Source organism: Camelus bactrianus, chromosome 8 (genome assembly GCF_048773025.1).
Source record: "Camelus bactrianus isolate YW-2024 breed Bactrian camel chromosome 8, ASM4877302v1, whole genome shotgun sequence".
In the NCBI taxonomy this organism is placed as follows: domain Eukaryota; kingdom Metazoa; phylum Chordata; class Mammalia; order Artiodactyla; family Camelidae; genus Camelus; species Camelus bactrianus.
Window position 1 is genome coordinate 45127334 of NC_133546.1, and position 18222 is coordinate 45145555.

The 18222-nt window shown below is 44.8% G+C and overlaps 1 protein-coding gene across 1 annotated transcript in view; it reads right to left on the minus strand.

Moving 5' to 3' along the window:
- Positions 1-18222, minus strand: part of ARMC2 (armadillo repeat containing 2) — a 203383-nt gene that overhangs the window by 162391 nt on the left and 22770 nt on the right. The window contains exon 2 of the mRNA XM_074368517.1: positions 16046-16139. The gene's annotated coding sequence lies outside the window, so the exon portion shown is untranslated. The remainder of the gene's footprint in view (positions 1-16045; positions 16140-18222) is intronic.

Consider the following 18222-nt stretch of genomic DNA (forward strand, 5'->3'; position numbering starts at 1 on the left):
GAGACTAAATTGGGAATATTTGAATGCTTGGTTTTACTTGTGCTTAAAAAAGCCAGTAGCAGCCCAGCTGCCAGATGTTGGAGAACTTCTACACGTAGCTCGCCGGCATGGTATCAGCAACGCTTTTGCAGGTGACCGCATGTCAAAGGGAGATGATGACTTGCTTTCCTAAAACTGCTTCTAGGGAAGGAGCCCAGTGGCTTTCATGTTTCACTTTCACTGAAGTTAAATTCGAGAACACCAGAAAGGATCTCACTTAACTCAGAGAAGATTGGCACTAGGGCTTGTCAGCAAAGGAAGATTTCTGATAACTGTGACTTCATAAGGGCTCAGTTCCCTGTAACTAAGGCTCTGAATAATCATTGAACTACCCTGTCTCTAATTCAGTGTGTCAATTAGGAATTGCTTTTGATTGCTAAGAACAGAACTGGCTTAAACACATAGTGGTTTGGGTTTTTTTTTTTTTTAATGTTATGAGAAATTCAGGTATGGGTAGTTACCAATTGGTTCAGTGGCTCAAGAATCAATTAGAATCAAGAAAAGCAGGTTTGAGTCTTTGTGATTCTTTTAGTCTTTTCTTTGTGGCCTCAGTATGGCTATTGCAGCTCCAGCCATCACATCCACATCCCAAACAACTGGAGGCAGGTAGGATGAAATGGCAAAAAAGTCTTTCCCAGAAGTTCCATCCAACAATTTCTGCTTTCCTTTTCTATAAGAGAGGTAGAGAATCATAGTCTTTTTATTGGCTACATGCCACCTGGATTAACACTGTGGCTCTGTTACTAAGAAAGAAGGAGAGAGTGGATATTACATTAGAAACTAGCACTTTCTGCATAGGGCTTTCTAGAGAGATGTGTTTAGACAAGAAGTTGCTGTCTGGACTGGTTTTTCTGGGAGAGTTCATGATGTGAAAGGGCAGGCATCTGGGGGAGCCTGGGTTTACCCAGGAAGTGGACTTCTGCACCTCTCTCATGCTGAGAGGAGGGATGCTAGTTCCCCTAGTTCCCAAGACAACTTGATTAGGAAAGAAGAGGATTCAGAAAACAGGGAAATCTCTGAAAAGTGGTGGATTCATTCCTTGATCAAAGACAGTGTGCTCAGCACTAAGCCCACAAAATGAGTGTACGCAGACACTGTGGGAGACAGTGTTGCTTGCTGATGGAGTGAAGCAGGCAGTGGACAAAGACTATATGGTTTAGACCCTCCAGAATCTTACTGTTTGGAAGAGGGAGACAAAACATGTAAACTAGACAGTCAGAGAGGTTGCTGTAGACTGAATATTTGTGTACTGCCCATCCCCCCATGAAAATTCTTGTGTTGAAGCCTATTCCCCCAAGGCGATGGTACTAGGAGGAAGGCCTCTGGGAGGTGATTAGGTTGTGAGGGTGGAGCCCTCGTGAATGGGACTGGTGCCCTCATAACAAAGACCCCAGGCAGCTCTCTCAGCCCTTGTGCCCGATGAGGACCCAGTGAGAAGACACAGCCATCTATGAACCAGGAAGCAGACAGACATCGAATCTGCTGGCACCTTGATCTTGGACTTCACAGCCTCCAGAGCCATAACCATGAGAAATACATTTCTGTGGTTTATAAGCTACCCAGTCTGGTATTTTCGTTACAGCAGCTTGAATAGACTAAGATCAAGGCTAAGTGGAATCAGCAGCAGGTACAAAGAAGGGGAGTGAACATCACCAGGATGCTCCCAAGGGAGGCGGAGGACACAGAGTTTTGCTGGATGGCCAGTGCTGGGAGGGGGAGTGTGTCTGGGGAGGGGGAGGGGGTTGTTGCCTCGCCACACAGTGGGGCTCCCTCAACTGGCAAGAGAAGCAGCTCTTGGCCTGAATTCCCAAGGACCACCATGGATCCTAAACAAAATGCCATCCCCTCGTTTTCAGCTCCCCATCCAGCTCTCTAAAAAAAGAAGTCGAATTTAAGATCCAACCAAAACCAGGGAAGGACACATCACACAGAAATACCATAGCCGAGAGCCAAAATACTAACTTCTGTTATAGGCCAGGGAAACGCTTACACTGGTAAGGGTGGGGAATGGATTGAAGAAAGGGGGATGTTTTATCCTGGACTTTCTTCCGCGCTTTTTTCAGATTTGGGAGCAAAAATGGGTTGTGGGGAAAAGAGAAGCAAAGTGAAGTAGTACAAGAGAAAAACAGGTACTATATGTTATCACTTATAGGTGTGGAATCTACAAAATAAAACAAATGAATGAATATAACAAAACAGACTCACAGATTAGAGAACAAACTAATGGTTACCAGTGGGGAGAGAGGATGGGGGATTAAGAGAAACAAACTACTATATATAAAATAAATAAGGTACAAGGATAAATTGTACAGCATGGGAATATAGCCAATATTTTATAACATTAAATGGAGTATAATCTATAAAAATATTGAATTACTATGTTGTACACCTGAAACTAATACAATATTGTAAATCAACTATACTTCAATTTAAAAAATAGCATGTTCTTTTTTTAAAAAAAAAAAAAGAGTAGCTGATTTTGTTCCTTAAGTCTACTTGTTTCCAACTGATATTCCATGCTTCCAGCAGTTACCATATGTTCACAGATTTTAAAATCACAATAAACGTCAGGGTGAGATTCTCTGCAATAATTCCCACTTTTGTTCACTTTCCAGCACCCCCCATCAGATCACATTGCTTAAATAATGACCAGCCCTCCCTCCCCCTGCACAGCAAGGTCACACCTCCTCTCTGTTAATGGCAGTGAGGACAGCCAGTTTGACTCTAGTGGGAGGTTAGTGAAATGATGAGCCAACTGCTGAGCTTCTGATGGGTCATGAAACTTTCTGTCACTAAAACTTGCTTTTCCAATGGTTAGACTTTAAAAACATATCTTCTCCCTAGTAGCATCTTTTAAATGATCACAGCACACAAGAGCAAAGACTGACTCCATCCTGTCCTCCATGTTTCATTTGCATCATGAGAGGCTGAGAGCATGGGAAGCAGTTTGAGGATTGACTCCTGAGGCGGGCTATCTGGGTTTGAATCCTGGCTCTGCCACTTATTCATCTTGTGAAATGGGGCATGTTACTTAACCAGTCGGTGCCTCAATTTTCTCATTTGTACAATGGAGCTAATATTAAGTGTCTACCTTGTAGAACAGTGAGGATTAAATGAACTGACAAATGTAAGCTGATTAGAACTAGATGTTTGTTATTAAATAACTAGCCATGAATGTAATCATGTACTTGTTTACCTTGGTGGCTTCTTAAGGGTGAATCCTTAAGGCTCAAGTCCTGCAGGGACCTGCAGTATATTTGCCCACTTAGATTCCGGGCCAGGAAGAGGCCTGGTCTTCTGCACGCCTACCCTCCCTCACCCTTGCCCTTCCCACCACAAGCATCTTCCACGGTGCACAGAGCAGGCCCACTGGCCAGAGGTGAGTTACTGGCTCCCCATGCTCAACAGCAGAGGAGATGAAGAGACGGGAGGATGGCACAGACCGGAGGGGACAGAGGAAGTGTTCTCAGCTGTTCTTTTTTCTTTTCTGCAAGCCTGGTAGAGAGACCATCTTACACTACTGCAGTATATCGAGACATACAATTATCCGTATGTCTGTTGGAGAAGCAGCCTGCTCGTAGGGGCGAGCAGGCCTGGCCCAGCTCCTGGGGATGCCGAACAGGCTAGCACAGCTACTGAGAGCCTTGCCCAGTGGTCTGGCCTTGAAGGAGCAGCCAGCTCCCCAGAGAGAGTTGGATCTTTTCCATCTAATGAGATTGACTCAAAAAGAACCAAGTTGCTCTCAACACCTGCTCACCCTCTCACAGCTCTGAAGGCCAAGAGGGGAACAGGGAATTGCAGACCACAGGCAAGGAAAGAAAAAGAAGGGGGAAAAAATCAGCAGCCCTTAATTCAGCATCTTCCTCACTGTCCGTTCATGGGAGGAAATCAGTGCTGGACTTAACACGTCTGCCCCTGGGCGGAGAGCCGGAAAACAGCGCAACGGCTCAAAGGGCAGCAGGCAGGAAATGACAGGGGGATCCAGAGAAGCAGCCCCAGAATAATCTCCTTTTTGGTTGGAGCTGCTTGAAATGCATTCCTATGACCTGTACCCACTCTCATTTGTTAAGACTTTTTATGAAAAATGGAACATGGACCCCTGGGCACAAGCAGAACAGCCCAGTCACGTTTCAGAGGAGCTGCAAGGCAGCCTCAGGACCCCCGAGGCACCATGTCAGCCTAGCCACACTGTCTGATGGGCCTCTGGCCTCACCTTTGCTCACTTTGCCTTGGTGCCCAGCCAGGGTCAGCTTCCACAGAGCTCCCAGGACCAGACTCACAGAAGACGGCAGGGACGGGGACATTACAAGAGGAGGTTCTTCAAATCGAATCTCACTCTTCCATTGACTGCTGTAATCAGACCCTCAGATGTTGCCGTAGTGTTTGTAGGAGGCACCTCTCCTGGTGCCTGCCCAGTTTGTTGCAACGGGGATGGACAAAGGATGGCCACGCTGATTTGTGTGAGCCCTGCCCACACTCATGGCTCATCCAACAAGGAGTGAATCCCCAGCCCAGGCTGAACCAATGTGAACAAGGACCCAATAGAAAAGTCTGGGCTCATGGCTTGAGCGGAGGGTGTGTAATTACAGGTGCCACAGAGCGACCATATTTGGCCCTGTAAGCCCGAAAGACAGAAGCCAATCTGCACAGGGAGGGGGAAATGAAAACAGGTGGATACTCGGAGGAGCCAAAGGGAGTGAGTGGCCTGTGTTCTCAGCTATCCAGAGCTCATTTCTGGATCCAGCCCCACTTCCTGCCCACAGGTTCTGAGAGATTCCCCAGTATCCTTTCAACTCGTTGCCTTCTTTTTTGGCTTATTTTTTGGGTTTCTATTACGTGCCTCCAGAACAACTTCCACAAAGGCAGTGATTCAGTTTACTGAACGTTCACTTGTTGTCTTGTTTGTATTTCGTTTCTCACGCCACTCCAAGGAGAAGGCATGGGAGGTATCATCATCTGCATTTTATGGCCAAAGAAGACCAGTCCAATGACCTGAAGGCTCAAGGTCTCCCAGGCAGGGAGATAGTCTTTGACCCAGACCCAGCATCACTTCCACCATGCCCCCTTGTCCTTGAAGGTGTGTCTCCAGGAAAAGGGATACTGGCTCCAAGGTATAATCAGATAAGCACAATCAGATATTTCACAGGAAAATAGAAGCTTGTGCTTGATCATTTGTTGCCACAACTTCATCTTCACGAGCCTCTGCAGACAGAGCTGGCCATGCCTCTGACTTTGACAACAAAGTGCATAGAGAAAGCAGAGAATCTTCCCTCTTATAAAAGAATGTGAAGCCTGTACTATTATGATACTATTTTAGCATCCATCGCACTTTACATTTTTCTCCTTTTCTCCAGGGACATGTAAACAAGGGGCAGACATGTTACATTTCTCCTCCCCGTCTTTGTTTATCCTCACTCTGACGTTTCCCCCCAAAGTAAATTAACTGAGAATTTGGCAATCTCTCCTGCTGGCCTGTCTCCATCTCATGCTCACATGAGCTCATGCACACGCACAGAGCTCATGGATAACATTTTTAAAAACAGCTTTATTGAGATAGTCACATACCATAAAATTCACCCATTTAAAATGTACAATTCAGTGGTTTGGGGTATATTACACTATTTTTTTAACTGTGGTAAATATATACATATAAAATTTGGCATTTTAACCATTTTTAAGTGTACAATTCAGTGGCATTAGTTACATTCACAGTGTTGTTGCAATCAACACCACTATCTATTTCTCATGGATACCATTTTTTGCTGTTTCTCCCTCCCTCCCTTCCTGCTTTTTCTTTCTTTCTTTCTGTTTGTTTTTTAAGGAGAGAGGGAGAGTCCATCTCCCCTCCAGCCCTGGCTTCCCCATGCATCGAATCCCTACTGCACTGCTTCACTTTACATTCCTCTACTAACCAACATAGGCCAAGACTCCAAGGCAAGACGTTGACTTGATCATGTGTGAATTTCTGTCTGCTCCCAAGTCCTCATGACACATTCCGCTTCTGGGATGTCTCCTGGGTGCCAAGCTTCCCTGCGTGAAAGGGAACTGCTGGAGGGCAGGGCTGTGTACCCTCAGGCTCAGTGAACATCTGCAGAGTGGCCTTGGGGGCCTTGGTGGGCAGTGCCCTGCACCAGCCCAGATGCAAGCACCTGTAGGGTTCCTCAAGGAATTTCTCTCCAGCTGAATGTTAGGTTTTGAATGTTTTCTTCCAACTTCATTATTTTTGCTTGCCTCCTGCTACTTCTTATGTGTCCTAACTGGTGTGAGAAACAACCTTCTGGAAATTCAATCTAATTGGATGCTAATGTGGGCTCTGCATTTTCATGCTCTCCCTGGTGGCTGGTGGGGGAAGGTGGATCCTGAAAGGGTGTTAAGTGCCCAATCCTTTTTTCTGGGTCCTAGGGGGAGGCAGTCCCTCCTAGAAATCTACTCAGAGGGGAAGAGAGGGAGGGAGGATGGTGGCTTTCCAGAAGGGAAAGCACAGTTCTCAAGCAGAGTCTGGGGTCTCTGCACGGGACTGACTTATGAACCTGTCTGGAAGGCTCCCCCAAGAGCCCCATTTCCACCAAAATCTATCGTTTGGGGATGTCACTGCTGTCATTCATCATGCACGTGGACAATCAACAACCCAGTCTCCTTGTGAGGGTCTTCTGTGTAATTAAATGAGCTTGCCTGACAGCCCCCCAAAGGCGGGGGGTAATAGCTCTCAATGTAAAATGGCTATTCTCTAATCCTGAGTGATGGCATGCTGTTGCTAGGTGCCTATTTTTCTGCCTCTCAAATATAAAGTGACTAATGGGGTGTATTTCATAACACACCTGCAAATAACTAGTTATTCTTATACTTCAGTCCCCTTTAAGATATATTATAATCTGCCAACACTTCGACTACGTGCTAGTACGCAAATTAGGCGTAATAAAGGAAGAAACTCTTTGCTCTTGAAAAATCATATTTACAAGGTTAACGAGATTTATATATTACATCAGGGAACCGGGGTCAGAATGCAAGACTTTTTAAATGTAATAGTTGACAACAATAAAGATTCTCCGGTGTTCTTCCCTGCACAGGATGAAAACTTTTCATCTCTGCTGAGGTTTAATGAGATGAAAAAAATTCCCATAAAATCAAAACACGTAGACTCCAACTTCAGGAACAAGGCAGACATTCTAAGTTGAATGTTTTTGATTGGCGGTGCCAAAACAGGAGTGGGGTTTAAAAACATGTAACTTTGCATTTTAAAAAATCAGGTTAAATTAAATGTTTCAGTGAGTTATCCATGTAAGCCAGGAAAGTGGGTACTTTTTTTTTTTTTTGAATAAAAGGGGAAATACCAGGAAAATTCAATCTAATAAAAGAAAATACACACACAAAAAAAAGAAAAAAGGAAAAAATTTACATACATATGCACATATGCACACTGCATAGAATTATGAAGTACTCTATAAACAAGCAGGAAAATGTTCTGAACCCAATCTGGTCAAACAATGGGAAGTTATGATTTAGCAAATATTCTGATTATAGGAAACCATCTCTATCTTGGAGTATATGCCTACTTAGTGTTAAAATAGAAACATAACTAAGTTTGTACTTGCTCAAGAATCAGGTATCAGGAAAACTTACTCAACACTAAAACACTTCTGATGATTAAGTTATCAGTGATGACTCAAAAGGCACTTTTGGATCTTGCAGCACTAGGGACCATTATTATAGACATGAAGTTACAACTGTCTTTGTAGTCATCATATGCCAGTGCTGAATAACAGAGTTCCAGCTGATAGGATGTTGGATTAATCAGATGTCAATGTTCTGGAAAGGTTTTAAGAGGCCTGCCATGGTGGATCCACCCAGCACACCCAGAATGGGGCCAGGTCCAGGCCAGTTATGCTCCTTACTGGGTACACCTGGACATAGTCCTGGGCACATGCTGACACGTACTGGATGAGTGTTTGTTGAATAAATCTTCTAGCTGAATGTATTAGTGAATAACAGAAAGTTAAATTGGAATTTTTCTGTTGTTTGGGAACTTCAGCTGATGCCCAAAGGTGAGATGGGTAACAAGTGGCCCCATATGCTAAAGAGAGATGCAGCTTCCATCCATGTAAGACTTGTTAAGGGTTAGCCAAAACAAGAGCTATAGATGATATAGATACATAGATACAGTTTTAGATTGATTGTAAGGGAGTTTTAGTAAGAAGTATTATGCATTTATTTATTTTCCTTTTCTTCTCCTTCAAGGAGGGGAGGGAGTGCTTCCCTATCCTTGAACCAAGTGAGGACAGCTCTGAGAGGACCACTCAAAGAGTGGGGGAGTCTGCCAGGAGCAGAGATTAAATCTCCCTTCCTGGTGGTTACTTGCTGAGCTGTGGGGTCTTTGTGGGCCTGCCCCAGTGGCACCATTTTGGGAGAACAAAAATTCTTTGGTGAGGCCTATACTTCCAGAGCTTGCTGAGACAATAGGTGAAAAGTTTCTCTGTGGACCATGTGAACCCTAAAGATGGTAGCTAGGCTTGAGTCCTCTTGACAGGACCAGCCAAGGGCCTTGACCACCAAGGAGAAGTGAAACAGGCATTAGATGCCATGTGGGGTCTCCCACTGGCCCTGGAGCTGAAGGGGAGTCCTAAGAGTCAGCCAGAGAGGCACTGCAAGGCACAGGCCCTGAATGGGATGGGGCAGGGCCAAGGAACCCACTAAAGTGCCTTACAAGGGAAAGAACCAGTCCCTGAGCATCTGTACTCAGGATACCAATGGCTGCATTACAGCAGATCCAGCCAGGTAAAAGACATTTTTGCTTCTTCTCCTCTTCTCTCTGCTCTTCCTCTACTTACGGGAGTCAGAAGCAGCTAGTGGAAAGCAAGAGACAATGCAATAATAAAAGACTGTGCAACCTTTTTGAGCTTTGGTCAAACCTGAGCCCACAGAAGAGGAAATAGCTTTGAATTTGGCAGGAAATAGTTGAAAATGTATACTAAACCAAGCTTTTTAATACTCTAACATGAGGACAGTTCATTAATACCTGGAAGGGATTGAATAGTTCTGGGATCTGCCAGGGATATTGACCAGTGAAAGATTTGACAGATCAAGTTGGAAGGGCAGTGACGAGAGAGAGAGAGAAAAAAGAAGCAATTTCCTGGTTATATCCCACCAAGTCCAGCCCATTTGATAAACTGGTTATAAGTGAATGAATAAATGAAATCATTTCCATATAATTTAGTTGGTACTATGGCCACCTGTCTAGTGCCCTGTTCACCCTACCTGCGTCCAGATGACGTCCTCCCTTCAGCTGTGGATAGAAGATGGGAGGGGACCTCTCCACCAGCTTCAAGGTGTGGCTGGGAAAAGTCACCCGGTCTGTGAGTCAGGGAAGGTTGCCCTCTTGCATGCCTGACTCTCCGCCATGTGCTGTGGCTTGATCACTCATTACCACCTTATCAGACTCTGTGACTGCTAAGTGTTACTTTGACCCCAATAAGAAATGACTTTCAGCGGGCAAGTCAGCCAAGTGCCCGGGTGTGACATCACCCTATGTTTGGTGCAGGACGTCTCCACTCCAGGCTGCTCAGGACACTCCCAGGACAATACACCTGAGAACATGGTAAGGAGTGTGGAAACCTCTCTCCCGGGTCTCTGGGTGTTACAGGGACCAACCCTGTGTGAGAAGGCAGAATTGTTCCTCCTTTCACCATCTCTCCCTAGACACACACAGCACGAGTTCTTTTGCAGAGGCATCCGTGAAGTTATATTGGCAAGAAGATCCCTTCTAACCGTGCTCTTTAAGTGCAGGGCTCACAGTGGCCTCCATGGCATCGTCCCCATTTTTCTTTTGTAACCTAATTCCACTGCCCAGAACTGACCGATCACTTGTTGGTCTCTTCTTCTAGGGCCAAGAGTTTCCTTTTACTCATGATTCTACATTAGGGTACAGAATAAAACCTCAATAAATGCTGGCTTAGTAAAAGAACTTGATTTGCTCTGATGGGTCTCCCTGAGACAGGTGGAGTTAGGGAACAGATTCTTCTTCCAGAGGGAGTAGCAGACGCATAGATGGGGGGAGGCAGAAGGGTTCAGCCAAGGTCCCAGGTGATGCAGGAGAACAAGTGACAACAGAGCAGGGTGTTGGGCATGGAAAAATAACCATGAAGCCAAATTTCTTGGTAAACGCAAGTCAAAAGCTAGTTGCCTGGAGGTCAGGGCAACTGCTCAGAGCGCACACTCAACACAGAGCCCCAGACAGTCATGATGCCACCACCTCTGTTTAGTGGCATTTTGTAGGTTATCATATGGTTTGCACGGCAACCCAAGGGGAGAGAAGCGGATATTACTCTCCACATTTTACAGGTCCAGAGAGGTTACATGACATTCCTGAGGGCACACAGCCACTAAAGGAAGTAGTGTGATGACCTCAGGTCACATGATCCCGTATCTGTGAGCTTCCCACCAAACCTGATCAAACCCAACTGTACACAAGCATATGAAGCATTTCTGGACCTGGATGCCCCTTCTAGTTACAGGACAGTGTTAGGAGAGACGTCACTCTGTTTTTATGTATCCTTTAGAGGTTCCCTCAGCTCTTCCCTGGAAGGGCCCACCAGGCAGGCAGTGCTCTCACTCCCAGGAAGAACCACATGCAGTCCCTCTTCCTGGGTCCCCAGTTGTAGCGCGGGATCCTGTTTGCAGAATCCTGCTCCAGGTTGGGCTCCACAGCTTGTGCTGAGCCTGGACAGGACAGATTGTTGGGACACAGGAGTAGCTCTGCAGCCAACACACTTGCCGTATGGGAGAGACTGCCGTGCCAAGGCTGTCATTTTCCACTCCAAAACACTGGGTGAGAAGCAAGGCCAGCAGCATCCTGCCCTTGGTGCCTCAGATATGCAAGCTTTTGTTTCCACCAGCAATACCCAATGTATTTCATTCTCTTCGGAGAAGCGTCTCAGCATAAAGATAAAAAAGTCCCTGAAATCTGGCATATTCAGGGTCTCATTTACAAAGCTGGGACCAGAAGGTGGAATGGCTTTCGAGGTTTTGTTCAGATTGCTGAAAGAGATGCCAAAAGATGTCTTTTTTATGTTCAGTTGGCTCCTTCTTTTAATGCCAATACCAGCTTAATGCTGAAGGTAACAATGACATGCTGGGATATCTTGCCCAGTGAATTTTTAAAAAGAAATTTAGGGGGAGGGCCTGAAATTACTTTTTGTTTTTTAATGACAAAGCATCTTTAGACAGGCTAAATGTGACAAAATAAATAAGTAAATACCAGTTCAGAGACTTCGATTTACCGAAACTCATTTTAAAAGCAAGAAGAGACACGAAAGGCCAAAATTCTACTCAAATTCAAATAGTTTCCAAGGAAAATTCCTGTAACCTTGAAGAATAATAAATGCTCATGGATATATTTGGGATTTCTGAATGGTAGGACTGTTTCCCGAGAGCATTTTAAACATCCCCAGTGAAAAATAAGAACAAGGCCTAAATTGTTTGGTAAAGAGCAAAGAACCCTTTGGTTTCAGAAAAAGAGTAGGGAGACTGTAAGAGTCAAAAATGCTGGAAGGGGCTGGAGTTTCACATGAAATATGAATGATGGTAGTTTTTTGCCAGAAAACTTTTTACTCAGTGCCACATGCAAAAAATGTATATTACAAACAATTTTTAAAGTCCATTTCATGCCATCGTGCATCCTATGAGTTTGCACTTTGCTTTTGAGCCCAGTACAAGGAGTGAAGGTCTGGCACTCTGCTGGGTGGCGCCTCCCAGGCACAGAGCCAAGCCCTTGTTTGCAGGACCCTGGGTGTCTGTTATTCATAGCCCCATCCCTGCCTAGACCCCCGTCCATCCTGAGACAGTGGAGCTGCTATGCCGTTATCATTTATTCTCTCCAGCATTTCTAAGTCCCTCCAACCTCAAAATCAGACATTACTGTGGACTCTAAGAGGGATCCACGGTAGGATGACATACATTGCTGCCCTCAAGTAGTTCATAATCCACTGGGTGGACAAGTGTCATGTGACAAACATAGGAGGTAAAATAATAGTTAGCATCATTCGATGAATGTAATAAAGTCCAAGCATTTTGAAAATGCCGACAAGAGAGCAACTCCCTCCATCTGAAAGACTGGGGAAGACGTCATTCAAGCAGGGTCAGTGCAAAGAAAACTTGAGGGGTGAATCAGGGTTTGGCAGAGAGAGAGAAGCAGGCAGAAAGAGCACAGAAGGAACACAGGCCTGGAGCCTGGATGTGCCCGGCACCTTCAGGGAATCTCCAAATCCTCTGTGCCTGGTACGAACGTGCAGGGGAGTTTGGGATGTGCCTTGGGAGGTTTGCTCACTGCGATAAGGACTCAGAGTTAATTCTGGAGGTGAAGGGGGCCAACTGTTGGGAGCAAAGGCATTATGAGGGTCAGGGGACCTAGAGGCCTCTGAGACAGCACACACTCCTATGCTCATGGCCTGGCTTGTGTAATGAGCGGGAAGATGTGTCCATAACTTTCTCTAGTTTCTCAAAAGTCCTCACGGTTCTGAGGCCAACTTCTGGGGCCAGGCCGGGGAAGAATCTCACTGCCACCCTTCTCCCCAGTTCTCCATCTACAGCCCAATCACTGGGCACAAAAGATGCCTCCTGTGCAGCCTCCCCCGACTTGAATCACATTAAAATAGAGACCCGCAGAGGGAGGCGGGTTCTAGACACAGGTGGCCACATTGGGCCTCCTCCTGGGACCTTCCGGTGGTATCAGGCTTCTAAACTACCTAAGGGTTTTTATTTACCCATATTTTAATGTCAAATGAATGGAGAATTGTCCAGTAACTTTTGCTACCAGGTTTAGATTTCAAACTTTCCCCCTTTGGCAACATCGTCTCAATTGTTTAAAACAAATCCACGATTTCCCTGCTCCTGCAGTCGCTCAAAACCAGACAGATCCCAGCTCCTCATCCCATCTCTGTCCCTCACCACCGCAGCCTTTTCAGTTTTTTATTTAGTAAGAGGAAATGTGGCTTTCTCCCCTTCACTCCACTCTGACACTTGCCTTATCGAGCCAGGCTGTAAATCTTGTCCTTGGAGCCCTTTGTTCTACAGACCAACAGTAGCAATGGAGTTTTCCAGAACAAGGTCCATGCTCTATCTGAAATTAGTTTTAGCTGTTTTGCTACAACCACTAACCATTATTGCAAACAGATTGCTCATTCGAATCCCCCTTCCTAGAGAGCTGTGGGTTCCAGGAAATGGGGAAGAGGTGCCACAGAATCTGGGCAAGGGAGAGGGCTGTTGGTTGGATCCAAATCAAAGCCCCTTCGAAGACTGGAGAGAGAAGGGCCTCGCCAAAGGGTGGCTTCCAGAGTGCTATGGCTGATTTTGGAAGTATAGAGGCTAGAAACCTGAAACACCACTCAGAAATGATTTATTTCCTAGATTTAAAACATGCAAACTTAGGAGAAGGGATAGAGTTCAGTGGTAGAGCACATGCTTAGCATGCACGAGGTCCTGAATTCAATCCCCAGTACCACCATTAAAATAAATAAATAAATAAATAAATACCTAATTACTCCCCCCAAAAAAGTTATAAAGTGTTAAAAAAAAAAAAAAAGAAAAAGAAAAAGAAAACCATGCATACTTAACCAGCAAGCATTTGTTACTATGTGCCAGGCACTGGGTCAGATTTAGAGACTCAGGAATGTGTGTGTATGTGCACCTTCATCTGCACTGCCCTCCCCCGCATGTGCCTTTCCTCTCCCTCACCTGACTGTGATCTTACAAGGTGTAGGTGCTCAACTCACCTGTGACACTCCCCTCCACCCCCTGACTCACTCACAGTCCGGAGTATGGTTCTTGCATGCAGTAGATGTCAGTGACTGTGTGCTAGAGAACTGGCTTGTTCAAAGGTTGAACTCTATGTACCAGACACTGTATCAAGTCCCGAAGACAGATAGACAAATAAAGCTCAGTGCCTGCATGCCAGAAGCTAAATGACCTTGGTGGACATGAAGGGAAGAGCTAACATTTACGTAAAATAATCTAAGACCTAAACAAAGGAGGAGATAAACAGGCATTGAAAAGGTCTGGCAAAACTTCGCTTTGATTGGCAGGGCGAAAGTGCTCACATTACCCGGACTGAGGGCAAGGAGCTAGTCTGCTTACTTCCTCCCCCTCTGGTAGAGCCAAAAGGAAAGACAACCACATCCTTACTCCAGCAGAAGAATGTGCCCAGACACTAACCCCTTCCTCTCTCCCATCCCATCTGTGAGGCTCTGGCAGCTGGGACACTCAGAAACACAGAAGCCAGGACACACACTGCCATAGTTTTGCTCAGAAACACAGAAAGGTCAGGACACCCCAGTGTCCTGGGGACAAATGCACTGGGAAGAATAAGATAGGAGGAGGTTGATTTGCACAGAAAGTCTAGAGGTTTTCAGAACTTTCTCAAAGTCAAGCAAGTACACGCACATGAACGTACACACACACACACATCTATTATCTATCTATCTATCTATCTATCTATCTATCTATCCATCCATCTATCATCCATCCTTTGCCCTTTCCACTTTGCTTTCAGAAGTAAAAATAAAGAAAACCAAGGACTAGAATATTTACGGGGTGAAAGGAACTGGGGCCAGGTGGGGGTGGGGCTTCCTGTTTTGATACAGACTGTAAACCAAGGACCACAGCTCTCTCTCCTCACCCTCTCCCTGGAAGCAAGCCCTGCACCCCGCCCCCCGCTTTGTTCTTCTTATAAAAAAATCCCTGGCTTCGTGAGAAAAGTAAAACAAAACACATATTACAAAATCTGTGCAATCCCATCTAATTTGAGTTTCTTTCTGAGTAATACCATCATTCCTACACTCATCACCCTCCTCCCACCCAATACTTTCTAATTTTAGAGTTAAGAGCATGGAACTTGACACAGGATATGTTTCCATTTACCATGAAAGGCATGCTTCTCCACAAACAACTCCAGGGCAGACTTGGAAAACAGGTTTAAAGACTAGACTTGTACAAGTTTGGCATGGCAATTCTCTGGAAATGTCCACCATCCCAGCAAGAGGCAGGAAGCATCGAGAACGAATATGTGTTCTGGCTTCTTTCAAGTGAAATGATTTAATTTTAAGAGTTTCAATTCATAAAATAGCCCCAGCTAATTTTCCAAGGAAAACGAGCATATTTTGTTTTTCTTCATTCTTCAAAGAATATTGGGACCATGAAAAGAATTTATACTGAATTTTCTTAAAAGACTTAATTGGGCAATACTGCTATTGCTTTTATGAAGGAATATAGTAGAATGGTGAAAGAAACAAGTTTAATAGGGATAGAAACATTTTTTGTGATTCAGAAGTTAGAGATTGGTTTAGGCTTCATGATATTCACCAATAAAAAATAAACAGGAAGGAACCCTTCAGCAGGCTATAGTTCATTTCTGTAGTTTTGAAGACTTATACATTTAGAAGGAGAAATATCTTCTATTTCTATAGAAGAAAAGACCAAGTCTTCCATTGTGAAGCTGACATTTTTATACCTACACAGATGTCCTCTTTACCTAAACTGTAGGTCAGTTCCTTTTATTGCCACTGATATAGTCAAATTATCAACATTTTCCTTTAATCATCATTTTATAAGAGGAAAAGTCAGAAAACATTCTCAATGCAGTTTTTAAAAAATCACACAGGGCTCCGACCTGTTTAGTGTCCATGTCACCCTCCTCTCACCTGCCTGCCCCCTCTATCCCCCATCCCCCAAGGTGGGCAGCACAGCTCCTGGTATACAGGCCCAGATGTTTGACTCGATTTTCTCTCCACTCCAGAGCTGCTACCCCAACAAAAAGCACTTTCTGCCCCCATGACCAGCTCCTGGGCAGAAAACGGGCTTCCCAGTTCCTCCCCTTCTACCTCATTCCTCAAAACAAGCAAATCAGAGATCAGTTCCCCTTCATTTAAAGAACTTACTGCTAAATCCCTTTGTGGAATGGATGGCAGTGCTGAAAGTAACAAGGATGAGGAAGAGATAAAAGCTTAAGGAATTGCCTCACCTCTCCAAGGCATGTCCCTGATTAGCGTTTGAATTCTTCCTTCTTATGTGGCCTGAAGGAGCTTCCTTCCATTGGTGATGGATGTTGGGAAAACCTGTAGAGATTGGAAGCCAAGTTAAATATGATCTGGCTTCCCTGCTGGAAGAATTGATCAGCAGAATACTTGGCTATTGCCTAAGGCACCCACCCAGGATGCCAGACACCGATGCCCCTCCATCTTGGGCCTGCAGCAGACTAAATAATCACAGATCTGTTTCCTAGCAAGCCTGGATGCTGCCCCAGAATCCTTCTTAACAAGGTGCTATAGTTGGCCCCTAGCAGCTCTTTGGATTTGGCATGGGATGGACTTATCTGTCATTTCTGTCCCACCCTGTCACATATCCTGGGTGCTCTGAGTGGGATACAGTCATCACCATTTATAAAGGCTGTATCCACCTTGCAGGAAAGTTTGGCTGCTTTGCCTCTTGTCTTACGAAGGGTCATCCAACAGATAAGCATTCAGCCTACTTGGCTCGCTCCCCTGTGGAGTGTCAGGCCAGAGGTTTTTATCAAATCTTAACATTTACCCAATTAGCTAGTGCATATGAATTAGTCAGGGGCTAAATACCTGCCTATAAGAAATCTGAGACATAGAAAAGGGAGTCGGCTTAATGCAGATGGAACAGTTTATTCATGTTCATGGAGAAGGCAGGTGGGCTCACCTTCTACTGGGTCCTCATCTGAAGACCTGTGAACCTGATGGTTCAGGCTCCCCTTGAGTATGAAGGGGTGGAGGAAGTGATGAAGGCAGTGACTTTCCTTCATGCTCATACCTCCCTTGTGGCCGTTTATGGGGCTCCTGGAAGAAGTTAAAGCAAAGCGTGCACATCTAGTTTATTTTAATGCAGGCAAATGGCTGGGTTTTAGAAGTTTGGGAAGATTTCCTAAGTGGCTTCTTCAGATCCAGGTCTTGTTAGCATTAACGTGCCTTGATGTGGTCCACATGGTTGTACCTTCTTACGATGATAATATAAATCAACTGAATGCACGGAGTTGTGCCTGCCAGGGAGGAGAGCATTTCTAATGTGAACATGGAAGTACAGGCATGTGGTTTCAAAAGGAAACAGAAACAGCCTTTCTTCCCCATTCCTGAACTGCTCTGGGTGCCACAAAGTCACAGATTTGAACAACTGCAGGGCTAACTGGTGGAAATGAAGTCATAATTTAAGGAGAGAATCACAGATTAAATGATGTGAATCATGCCTATGTTTCTCTGGCTGCCTCTGGAGTTTAAGCATGGGGGTGTAGCCAAATTATTAAGCATCTGTCCCATGAGGGTGACTCAGTTTCATCGGTTTGATCACCTAGATGACACAAACGATATTCCCAGAATCTTGGAGATGCATAGCAGAACAAGACTTGAATTGTCTGCCATGAACTAAACTCTATGCCTCACTTATAAATTAGCTGGAATGAAGTTAAAAGTCACCACTAGTAATGTAAACCTACACCCAGCACTGAGACATGGTTTGGATTTAATACATACCATAGTCCTGAGGATGGTTCAGGCTTCTAAATACCAATAATCTCTTGGCTACATCTGATTAAAGACTAATTCTGGGCCTCTAAGTGCTTTGGACTGTTTTTGTGTTTCTGATAAACAGCCAAATTCATTTACCAATTAAAGCTTTCATGCAGCACCCATGCACTACATACAGATTTCTGATGGAATGGTTTACAAATGAGAAGAAAAAAAAAAGAAAACGAAAAACAAAAACCAAAAAACCCACACACTCTTCTCTTAAGGTAAAACCTAGGCCTAACTTCCCTGGATTCTTCATATTCCAAAACTATTTATCCTTTTAACTCATTTTTCTTTCAATTTCCAGCAAGCTATTTTTTATTTAAATTCAAAATATCATAAGGCTTAGGTTCCTGACTCCAGTGTGAAAGAAACCCCTTCTAGGTTCACTGCCATTTGCCTAGCTGGAATGACTGACCCACCCAGTGACTAGGGAGGGCCCCGTTTTCACTGTTTCAGAGCATCAGCCCCCTCACCAACCCAGCGCTCCGGTTTTCTGCAGTGTCTCACTTCTTATCTCCTCACAGGCCCTCTCCTCTCCCTGCAAGTGACTCTTTGAAATCCCCATTTTAATCCATAAAAATAGAAGGAAAAAATGAACTTTTCTGCCAAGAAA